Source organism: Hordeum vulgare, chromosome 7H (assembly GCF_904849725.1).
Source record: "Hordeum vulgare subsp. vulgare chromosome 7H, MorexV3_pseudomolecules_assembly, whole genome shotgun sequence".
NCBI lineage: Eukaryota > Viridiplantae > Streptophyta > Magnoliopsida > Poales > Poaceae > Hordeum > Hordeum vulgare.
Genome location: NC_058524.1, coordinates 384,430,723 through 384,441,455, shown reverse-complemented (window position 1 = coordinate 384,441,455; position 10,733 = coordinate 384,430,723). Strand labels below are relative to the sequence as shown.

The following is a 10,733-nucleotide window of genomic DNA, read 5'->3' as shown; positions in this document are numbered from 1 at the left end:
AATCAACACCTTTTATTAAGATCATAAGGCGATACATCATGTGTATTTGATGTAGACCCTAAGCTTGGACTTCCTAAGCAGCAAGTATACTTATTAATTGCCATGCAATAATTTAAGGGCCAATAATGCAGTAGGAAAATCATATAGCTAGTCAGCATCCTACCTGGAAGATGTGCAGGATAGGTTAAGAAATTACGTACTAGAACACCTCTGTAACCACAAAACTAAACTGGTCTTGTTACTTTAAAAATTGGGAGTTGCCGAGACCTAAAATCTTCCTTTTCTGCATTAAAATGTTCCTCCACCGCCAATTGCATCTCCACTTGCCACATAATCACAAGAAGTGTCTGCACAAGAAAATTGAGCCAAGCAAGTCACCTAACAGTTTGAGTTCCAGGTACCAACTCATTCACCTATTAGTCCATGACCTGAAATTCTTAAGAAGAAGCCTAATCTTGCACACATAATCATCTTATGCTACAACATCGTGTGAGCAGTAGAGATGGATGACCTCTACAGTGACACAATTGACCAGCTAGCCGACTCGTTGAACTTTGCACACAATTGCAGATTGGCATGCTGTTTGGCTTTCATGACTGATCTATTATGATCAGATAAGGAAACTAAAGATGCAGGAGATGTTGATCGCAGAGGTGGTCATAAGAAGACCACTGGAATCAACAGCGTTGAGCAGCATTCACAGCAGTTGCTACAAAAGTATAGTAGACTTTTGCCAAAGTGCTTGTGCCTTTCATTTGAGGCATGTGGCAACAGGATCAGTTCAATAATGCAGTACCCAATTAGCATTGTCTGAGATCTATAGGCTTTCTAACCAGTCATTGACTTCTACTGTTAGACAGGTCCATCCGCACATATCAAATGAGGAGAAGAAAAACAAAACAACTTTGTGAGCCATCCTGCAGTAACTGTATCTGTATCATCTCCTGTGACTGTATCTTGTACAGCAGAGGCATGCATTTTGTTTCAAATGTCTGGATAAGATTTGAGAACCATAAAGATGGCATGTAGTATTTGAGAATGTACACCTGTATGGTTCTCAAACCTTATCCAGGTTTGAAAAGGTTATTGCTGCTGTGAAGACTGTTCTGCTTCACTAAGAACAGAAATGGACAGCTCCAGCAACAGATCATATGCTTCCTGAAAAATATTTATACCTTACCCTACAAGGACAACTGTTTGATGTTCTCTTTGGCCGCCCTAGCAAGAAGAGGATATATCAGATAGATAAGTTAACTGCAGGCAATAGTATAAGTAATTGCTGCAAAAGTTCCGTTTACTTATAAGCTCAAGAGGTTAGCTACAAGTATAGTGACACATGGAGGCCTTTATTGGACACCAACGTATATACACATCACCATCAAGGAAGCTCAATAATGCAGCAGGAAGCATGCCATTTAAAATGAGGGTTCACGAGCCCTTTTTCATCCTCAGGATGCCGCAACGATCCAAAATGACACGTAGGACTAATAATTAAAACGGTTTAGTTGAACGTCCCATAATATTTTTTCTCTGAAACATGCATCGTAGCACACGCTCCCATAATTGATGTTGACGGATCTTAGAACAACTTCAATGGACCGACCGAGACGGACGACGATTTTATTCTTTTTTTGTCCGTTTGTGTCAGACCCCGTCCGGTGTCCGTTATATTTTAGATTTGAATCGCGCCGACCCATATGTGTCGGCGTAACCGGCTGGCCGCTCTATTTTAACAAATAGTTTATTTTTACATTGCTTTTACATTCAAATGTATAGTCAAATAAAATAGCATAGTTTTGACCAAATAAAATAACATAGTTTTATAAGCCGAATAAAAAAGATACATCTATTGATTGCCAACATGAGCTCACATATGTTCAACCAAATCATTTTACAGTTGCACGTGAGTTTCCCAATTACGCATGTCATGATGAAATTGGATGAACTATTCAAACGTTGCCGCTCCGCCATGCTCAGGCACACCATTCTCACCCTGAAACTGAAATCCTTGATCGTACAGACGTTCTGGACGTCATCTTCTACGATCATATTATGCATGATCACACAATCAGTCATCACCTTCCACAGTTTCTGCGTGCTCCAGGTATTAGCAGGATACCGAACGATGCCCCATCGAGATTACAGAACACCAAAGGCAGCTGAGAGAGCGGCCGCTGGCTATTGAGGTGGTGATGGACCAACACGACAACCAATATCTCCTCCTCGTCATCGGACGACGAATCGTCGGAGTCACAAAGGAAATTATGAAAAAAAACTCGTCGACAGAGTCCATTTTGTACCTTGACAAACTGTCGAACAACTTGTGGGCGTCGACGAAGGAGACGACCGGCGAAGGAAGTGGCCGGCGTCTGACGAGCGTGCCGGCGAGGCGGCTTCTTGGTCGCGGTCGCGGCCAGCAGCTGGCAGAGTCACCGAAAAACATGGGCGGCGGCGTCCGCGACGAAGGGGCGAGGGTTGTTGTTGAATGGGGAGAGACCAATGTACCACCGACCAGCGGGCCCGGAAGGAGAAGAAGGCGAGCGCGCGTCTGTCTCGTGTCCGCGTCGATGCAAATCCGATTTAAAAATGGGCCGCGAATGGATCGTCCGCGGATGAAAAGCGGTGTGCGCGTCTGTTTGGGCCGGCGTGTTGGACCGATTTTTGTGTCCGCACCGACCCAAACAGACGCGAGCGGACGAAATGGGTCGTAAGGTTGGAGTTGTCATTAATCCAACAATATAACCTTATCATTCGTCTTGAAGCATCTTCGTGCAATTACTATTAGCCCTTCAAGTGGACATTGCCACTGAGGCTGTGCCTGTACTACTGAAATTGTTAATTGCAGAATCTTATCAATGTGTTTGCTCTTGCAGCATTATCCTCGCATCACAACTGTCCTATAGGTTGGTCAGATTTCAGGGCCCACCGTTTGATCAGCAATCTGAGCTTATTACTTGACAGGTTTCATGTGTTTATGGTGGGAGTGGAGACAAAACAGCTCAATAATGAGGCTTAACTATGCATTGCTTCAGAGCTCATAGTACACAGGCTGCAATTGTCTTGGCAATGATCCAAAACCAGAAGTTAGGTTTTGACTTCAGGCTTGACCTAAAACTGATGTCACGGCAGGCCAGGCAGGGATTTGTGATAGCAAATGTCTTGGAACTTCCAGTACAAAATATTATTGGAGCAGAAAAGGATGGTTAACCATTTTGGAATATATAGTTACCTATGTTTACAATGTGTTTTTATTAATTATTACTTGCGCTAATAATGGCAGTTACGTCTTTTTTTAAAGAAAGGAAGCTTTGTTAACCTCATCATTTGCACCAACTAGAGACACACAGAACCATAGCCCTTGCAGCTATCTTTGTTTTCCAAAAGGAAATTCACATAGAAAATATTTGCTTTCTAATAAAGCCTGATGCTCTCCTCCTAAATGCAGGTTAATTAATCACCTCCGGAAACTATATTCTATGCAGGCTCATCACCTTTTTATTTTGCGAGGGTGGTTCATCATCACTAGCACCATGAAACTTTCTATATATATATCCTCTTGCTATTCATTTTCTAATATTTCTCTTTATTTTTCTCTGAAAAGAAAAACCAAAGGAAAGAATAGTTCCACTGGTTTTATCTATACCAACACTGATGCCTCCAGGGGACGTTGTCCTGGAACTTACATGTCCTAGAGCCTTTCCTCACGTTCTATTCATGCCTACCTGTGTTATTTCTCGCAACATAGTCAAGTGTGTTTGTTATGTGATTATTGCAGGATCTGCTTTGTAAGAGGGCTTCTTCACTCCGTTGTATGGTTTGGCTGTGAAATTTGATGTTTAGTTTATATATATATCTACAAAGCGGGGCTACAACCAGTGGGGAGCCAACCCATAAATGCGGCTACCGTGAAAAAGTATAGATGGTTAATATTATGTGTTGTTGTGTTGTATTGATCTAACCCTTGTATGGGTATATATATGAGTACATCAAAGGTAGAGGCTTGGAGTACAAGACAAGTTACATGTGGTTTAAACTAATTCTATCTTTATCTCCTTATCTCTAACTTAAATCCAATTATACTTCTAACATTCCCCCTCAGTCGTAGCGGGAGTGAAGCGGATACTTGCGACTGAATTTGAAGTCTTGCGCCTTTGTCATCTTCTCCACCGCGTCATCATTAACTGCGTCTCTGATGGGTCGGCACCTAGGGCGGTGACTGCGTCCCCTTCTGATGCCTTCCTTGTCTCTCCTTTATTCCCTCCCGCAGTCACATCGGGAGTGGCGTGGACGCTAGTGACGACGCGGACGTTGTTGACTGGAGTTGTTGTCGATGAGTTTCTGTAGACGTAGCCATTAATGTCGATGTCGAGGTAGCCGATCATGGTGGTGTAGCCATGGTCGAGGTAGTCATGGTCGATGTGTGATCGTCATGGATGATGAAGCCGCACAAAGCCGGAGGCGCAAAATAATACGCTATGACGGACCTGCAGACGTGGACGATGCATCTTGCAGATGTCAGAGGATGCCGTCGGCGATGAGTCCATTAGTTTTGCCAAGACCGAAGGAAGCCCATTGAGCGAACATCGGTTTTGTCAGAACCGTGTGGCCGTGTAGGGTCGTCATTGTAGTGACGCCATGTCGATGCAGTCATGCAGCAATGGATGACGCGGTCGATGTCGTCGTCGTGGTTGCGTCTTGCAGAAAAATATGTTAGAGGACGCTAGGTATCCATCTTGTGGATAAGGCAGCGACGGTGTGTTGACGAAGATGTTGATGAAGACCTTGGTGATGAAGCATCGGCGATGGTGTTGCAGCATCGTGTCGACGATAATGTGTCGCTTGAAGGCGTCCCTTGCGGCGACGAAGTATCGATGCCGTGTCGCGCCGGAGAAGTCGGTGAAGAATTGCATCACTTTCCACATCGGCCTGGCATGTGGATGGTGCATGTCGTGGTAGCTTCTTGTAGTGTGCTCGACGATGATTTTTACGTGTGTTTTGGCGTGATGTAGTCATACAGCTCGGTGTAGATGCTCGAGGTAGATCGCTCGCGGCAGGCACGATCGGCGGCTGGTGCGTCGATTGCTTGGTGTAGATGCTCGACGTAGTTCGCTCGCGGAAGGCGCGGTTGACGCTAGTGCGTCGATCGCTCAGTCAAGCCTAGCGGCCCTCTCGGGTTTGATGCCCTGCTATGCGCGATGGCTTGTGCGGGACTGCCGGCCTGTCGGGCCGTGGGTGCCGCTCCGTTCCTGTCTTGCCAGTCGAAGTGGATGTGGACACATGTGGCAGGAGGAGCCGACGGCCGTTGTTGTGGATCACGCTCGCACGATAACGTCCACACCTGCGTTGCTGTGCGCGAGGTCCGCTTAAGGAGGGAACCATGTCTCTTGTAATAGATCGGTCTGTGGCGTTCCTGACATCGCAGCTGAGGGATCGATCCACTCCTTGTTGACGGAGAGACAAGGAAGGCACCAAAAGGGGACGCAGTCACCGTTCTAGGTGCCAACCCATCAGAGACGGAGTTGATGATGACGTGGTGGAGAAGATGACAAAGGCGCAAGACTTCAAATTCAGTTACACCCGTCCGTCGACAAGGAGGGATCGATCCACTCCTTGTCAACGGACGGGTGTGCGCTACCTCCGACGCGTGGCTCGGAGCAGCTTCACGGGGTATCCCGCGCCCATGGTTGCTGGCTTGAAGTTGATGTCTTGAGGACGTTGGCACCGGTAGGTTCGACGAAGCACCGATTTCTCTTGAAAAGATTTTCACCGGACTTTGTGGGTTGCTGGCTTTCTTGGTGGCTATAAAAACTAATCTAAAAGAATTTCAGAAATTGAAGAATCGATCTAATCTACAGGAACCATCTAATCTTTGATTGATCGGGTGCCGCGTCCCCGGGGAGAGAAGATTAATCTCCCCTGGGGCAGCGTGCTGCGGAAGTGGTAGATGAACCAAGGATCAGCGTCATGAGACTAACCGCTCTAATACCATGTGAAAAATGCGCCCGACTCCAGAGACGGGAGGACTAGACACTGCAGCAACCATCACATCAAAGGCTGAGCCTCTTCTTGGAGGCCATTGTGATGGATAAAGAATTCATTTGTCAGATCGAGTTAATGATGTAGCATTCGCTCCGTCACATGGGACCGTCGCCACCATCGCCGGCGCATGTCAAGGAGGAGCCGCTGTCCCCGTCGCAAAAGAACGTGAAGCGCGAGTCGGCATCCCCGCTCTAGCGGGTCAAGGACGAGTCTACATTGCTCGAGTGCAACCGCGACGTCTAGATCAAACGCCGCGTCAAGGACGAGCTGGCGTTGCCCTTGAACTACCGCGATGTCTAGATCAGACGCCGTGTCAAAGGCGAGCTGATGTCAGCACCGCATAATGGGTATGTCCGCAATGATGGGCCTGCCTCTCCACAACCGTCGTGTCATCAAGGAGGAGCAACCTCCCATGATGACGAAGGTGCGGGGCCGGATCCTCCACTACCTCCAAGGCGGCGGTGTCGATGAGCCCTTTGTCTCCAGGGTCGTCGTCTCCGACGACCAACACACAACGAGGTAGCAGGTGCGATACGCCCACCGCAACACCAGGCGTCGCTCCACGTTCGCCAAAAGCGATGTCGCGCTGGATTGGGTCCTCAATGACCCCGACCTGGCCGCTGCGTGGGCACTCTACCGCTCGATCACCACCGCGGAGACAACCGCCAGGCGCCACCGCTGTATTGACGGCAAGCTCATCGAGATTGGGAAGGAGTGGTCGTTTAGCAACTGCTCTGGCAACGCCGGCCACGATAAGGCCGCCGCTAGGGCACCGTAGGTTACATCGGCTCTCCGCACTACACAACAGGAGGCGGAGCGGCTCTTCCGCGAGCGGCAAGCAGTCACCGGACAAGGCTGTCGTGGCCCTCCGACGCCTTTTCGCCCCTGGAGGGACCACGGTGACGACGGCATGGACATTGATGGCAGTGTGACACGGTACAGCGGTCATGCGTACGACATGATCGTCCGTTATAGGGTTTAGTTTTTTGTTTTCTAGTTTTTTAGTTAAACGAACGAAATATCGAGCTTTTATGTAAATTATGACCAAACTTGATTAAAACTGCCTTGTTTGCATGAACTTCATCCGTTTAGTAAATAATGGTTGAAATATATGCAGACATTGTTGGATGACCAGCTCCCGCACCCGTCGTCCGGGTCAGGGGGATGTCCTAACATTTGCACCCGGTGCACCTTTAAGTATATATTGATTTTCGTAAAAAACAAAGGTAAAAATTGGTACAGCGAGCTACCTGCTTAATTATGTATGTTCTGCAATTCTTAATATATAGTGCTCAGATATATCATAGATATTTTTTGTGAGGAATATGATACAGGACGTAAAGGCTAAAGCAACAATTCCCGCTGAACGAAGACCATACACCTTAATGTTCCTATGTTTATATTAGGCACGCATAGTACATCCAATTAATATATTTTTGTTGATCCATCCACACTTAACGAGGCTCCGATTGCTTCTTGGAGCATCCAAAATATTTGCTAAGCTTAATGAAGTTAGAAAGAAACAGACAAGATAGAGATACCCATTCGCTATTTTTTGTTGTTACAGAAAATATCATTCACAAGATTCTAGTATGATGTATACTAATATCAGTTACTTTTCAATACCCGTTTCTCCTTAAGGGAATAAAGAGTAAAGGCGAATGCTTCAAAGCTGGCTTTTGAGTACCTTTTTTTTTCTTTTATTTTTTTGCTAATTTCTTATTCTGACTTGAGTGAAACTGCCACAACTCTTTTTCTATCTAAGTGAGGCGAAGAACATAATTAAGTAGCATCAATGCACATCCTACCTTCAATAGCATGCATCAATTATCATATCTAAATTTACTTCAAGTAAAAAGTATAATTAAGCCGTTAATAGAGATTTTATAGGGAACCCTGTTGGTTAGTTTTGCATACTCAACTGCATGATTGCACTATCTCATATCTTGCATATTACTAAAAGCAGCCAATAAATGATCTGGTTGAAGATATGAACATTGTCATATTATGTGAATCTATACATATGCTTCTCGTTTCTATCTGCAGTGGAGTTGCCCACATGTTCGTCGTGTCTATGCAACTTTTTATTAACAGCTCTACCTCACAAAATGAAGAGAACCATATTATGTTAATCTGCATGTATGGTTCGTTGACTATGGATCAGGCCGTGGAGCGACTGCGAGAGTTGGTTTCACATAGCTTCCAGTGGGCTCTAGTCAGACTTGATGAGTATCTTTTCAGAGTGGATTTTCCTTCTAAGGAGGATCTTGTGAGGCAGCTGAAATTTGGGATGAGCAAGGTTCCAAACAACAACTGTGTTCTTGAGTTTGAGGCGTGGACCCAGAAGGAGTCCCACGGAACTCGGATGTCTCAGTTGTGGGTCGGGTTTCTTGGTTCTCCGTGATCGGCCATTCATGATTTTTTGGTGACTTGGAGTCTTGGTTCTCTGATTGGTAAAACGGAGAAAGTGTTGAAAATATGCCCTAGATGCAATAATAAAGTGGTTATTATTATATTTCCTAGTTCATGATAATTGTCTATTATTCATGTTATAATTGTATTAACCGGAAATCGTAATACATGTGTGAATATATAGATCACAATGTGTCCCTAGTGATCCTCTAGTTGGCTAGCTCGTTGATCAATAGATGATCATGGTTTCCTGATCATGGACATTGGATGTCATTGATAACGGGGATGGACAAGACCCAATCCTAAGCATAGCACTATATCGTATTGTTCATCTGCTAAAGCTTTTCTAATGTAAAGTATCATTTGCTTAGACCATGAGATTGTGCAACTCCCGGATACCATAGGAGTGCTTTGGGTGTACCAAATGTCACAACGTAACTGGGTGATTATAAAGGTGCACTTCAGGTATCTCCAAAAGTGTTTGTTGGGTTGGTACGAATCAAGACTGGGATTTGTCACTCCGTGTGACGGAGAGGTATCTCTGGGCCCACTCGGTAATCCATCATCATAATGACCTCAATGTGACTAAGGAGTTAGTCACGGGATGATGTGTTATGTAACGAGTAAAGAGACTTGCCGGTAATGAGATTGAACAAGGTATAGGGATACCGACGATTGAATCTCGGGCAAGTATCATACTTGTAGACAAAGGGAATTGCATACAGGATTGATTGAATCCCCGAGATCATGGTTCATCCGATGAGATCATCGTGGAACATGTGGGAACCAACGTGGATATCCAGACCCCGCTGTTGGTTATTGACCAGAGAGGTGTCTCGGTCATGTCTGCATGGTTCCCGAACCCGTAGGGTCTACACACTTAAGGTTCGATGATTCCAGGGTTATAAAGGGAATGGTATACGTGGTTACAGAAGGTTGTTCGGAGTCCCCGATGAGATCCCGGACGTCACGAGGAGTTCCGGAATGGTCCGGAGGTAAAGATTCATATATAGGAAGTGAGGATTTAATCGCAGGAAGTGTTTTGGGAATCGCCGTAACGTACCGGGACCATCGGAAGGGTTCCACGGGTCCACCGGGAAGGGCCACCAGCCCCAAAAGGCTACATGGGCCAAGGGTGGAAGGGAACAAGCCCCTAGATGGGCTGGTGCGCCTCGCACCTCAGCCCAAGGCGCACAACAGGGGAAGGGTGGGCTAACCCTAGGCGTGAGGGCTGCCTTGGGCGCCAAGCCCACCCTAGGGCGCCGCCCCTCCTCCTGGACGCCGCCCCTTGCCCATCTAGGGCTGCCGCACCACCTAGGGTGGAAATCCTAGGCGTGCGCACCCTCCTCCCTCTCCTCCTATATAAACCCAAGGGTCTGGGGCTGTTGGACACACAAGTCTCACCTCTCCTCGACGGAGCCCAACCCCTCCTCCTCTTCGTCCTCCGTAGCGCTTGGCGAAGCCCTACGGGAGTACCACACAGCTCCACCGTCACCACGCCGTCGTGCTGCCGGAGCTCTCCCACAACCTCTCCTCTCTCCTTGCTGGATCAAGGCATAGGAGACGTCACCGGCTGCACGTGTGTTGAACACGGAGGCGCCGTTGTTCGGCGCTTAGATCAGAATCCACCCCGATCTGAATCTCTATGAGTTCGACTCCATCAACCGCGTTCTAGTAACGCTTCCACTAAGCGATCTTCAAAGGTATGAAGATGCTCTACCCCATTTCTTGTTGCTGGTTTCTCATAGATAGATCCTTGTGAAGCGTAGAATTTTTTTGAAATTACTACGTTACCCTACAGTGGCATCTCAGCCAGGTTCTGTGCGTAGATTCTATGCACAAGTAGAACACAAAAGTTGTGGGAGATGATTTTGTCAATTGCTTGCCGTTACTAGTCTTATCTTGATTTGGCGACATCATGGGATGAAGCGGCCCGGACTAGCTTTGCACGTACTCTTACGTGAGACTGGTTCCACCGACCGACATGCACTAGTTGCATAAGGTGGCTAGTGGGTGTCTGTCTCTCCCACTTTAGTCGGATCGGATTCGATGAAGAGGGTCCTTATGAAGGGTAAATAGCATTGGCATATCAACGTTGTGGCTGTCACGTAGGTAAGAAGCATTCTTGGTAGAAACCCAAATCAGCCACGTAAAACTTGCAACAACAATTAGAGGATGTCTAACTTGTTTTTGCACGGTATGCTATGTGATGTGATATGGCCAAAAGGATGTGATGTTACATATGTGATGTATGAGATTGATCATGTTCTTGTAATAGGATT

General features: G+C 46.6%; 1 long non-coding RNA gene across 1 annotated transcript; it reads right to left on the bottom strand.

Annotated features, from left to right (window-relative positions):
• Positions 1-284: 284 nt before the first annotated feature.
• On the bottom strand, positions 285-1,293 carry LOC123411365. Its single transcript, XR_006613250.1, has 2 exons — positions 1,176-1,293; positions 285-347 (listed from the first exon to the last, which is right to left on the bottom strand). It is a non-coding gene; the product is annotated as an uncharacterized LOC123411365 (long non-coding RNA).
• Positions 1,294-10,733: the final 9,440 nt, after the last annotated feature.